The sequence below is a fragment of the Phacochoerus africanus genome, chromosome X (assembly GCF_016906955.1).
Source record: "Phacochoerus africanus isolate WHEZ1 chromosome X, ROS_Pafr_v1, whole genome shotgun sequence".
NCBI classification, from domain to species: domain Eukaryota; kingdom Metazoa; phylum Chordata; class Mammalia; order Artiodactyla; family Suidae; genus Phacochoerus; species Phacochoerus africanus.
The window spans coordinates 83,828,143-83,829,508 of NC_062560.1; the positions used below are offsets into that span (position 1 = coordinate 83,828,143).

The following is a 1,366-nucleotide window of genomic DNA, read 5'->3' on the forward strand; positions in this document are numbered from 1 at the left end:
GTGCCAAATAAGTATGACTTCTGATGGCTAAAGAGTAGGTGAAGGTTACTACAGTAAAAACATCCTACTGTTGTGACTTAAAATAGGAATACAGGAAATGTGCTGAAGGAAAGTGAAAATCATTGCTGCAATTTAAACATTAGGCAATGACCAGCTGGTCACACACTTGCCTCCCTGGTTCATAACCTGTCAATAAATCTCACATTAATCAACACTTATTGTGCTCTGCCTATGGAACGATCGAAGTAGTCCTGTTGTCCTTTTCACAGCCCTTCTTAGAGTGCATCACTGCACTTGAACTGCAAATGGGTGGAACTCTACTTTGTTTACGTGTAACCTAAGTCGCTTGTTAAACATATTTTAGACTTCCATATATTGCAAATCTGATGCTATAAGAATTGAGGTGATAGGATAAATTGCTTCAAAGCAAAAAAAGCATTTGTTTTATTATTGTTATTTAGCAGCACAGTATACCTAGGACATCTTTCACCCTAAGAAACAGAACTGGCTTCAAGTGATATCCACCAACAACCAAATACCTCACCACCACAACAAAATCACTTCTAGCTATATTTTCACTTGGCCTTATTTAGCATATGCAGTACCTTATATGCATTTGGGAAACTAGATAAAGAGAAAAATCTCTTTGATGCCTGATTTTGTAATAAAGTGTTTCAATGTATGGTGCTATATATCTCAACAATTATTTTCATAACTAATTACGCATGTTCACTGTTGCCATGTTATAAGGTAACTAAGGAGAGCCAAGTGGGCACTGAAAAAGCCTGACACTCTGGTTTGAGGAGCTGCCATTGGCTCCATGGAGTGGGTCAGGGAACACTTACACCTGAGATGTACTACAGGCCACCACATACCGCATGTATAAGTCCAAGGCAAATGAAAAAGGATACGCTGAGCAAATAAGAGTGTCTGCTGTACCTGAAGCAGTCTCAGCAGCAGCAGAAGGTACTTGTGGTGGATTTCCAGGTAGAACTGAGACAGGCATTCTTAGCCGAGACACCAAGAGGTTGTTAAAGCAGTACTGAAATATCATTGTATCTGATTCAAAGGGAAAAAACCAGCTTGACAATGTTTCATTGTATTTGAATAAGCTGATGATGTAATAAAGATATTATCCATGAAAAAAAGTGATGAAGAATTGTCAAATGTTTTTTTTTTAACATTTGTTAGATGTTAGGGACATATTTGCTGATCTAATAGCCATCTTTATTGGCTGAAAATAGGGAATTATCTTCATCAAAATAAATTAACCTAATTTCAGTACTCCTTTTATGGAAATGTTCAAGGCCCTATGGCCCAGAGATCTTGACACAGTAAGATATTTTATTAATTTATTTGTGTAGCT

At 37.2% G+C, this 1,366-nt stretch overlaps 1 pseudogene; it reads left to right on the forward strand.

The window, feature by feature from the left end:
• The first annotated feature begins 820 nt into the window (after positions 1-820).
• LOC125118080 (SNRPN upstream reading frame protein-like) lies at positions 821-1,035 on the forward strand (annotated as a pseudogene).
• Positions 1,036-1,366: the final 331 nt, after the last annotated feature.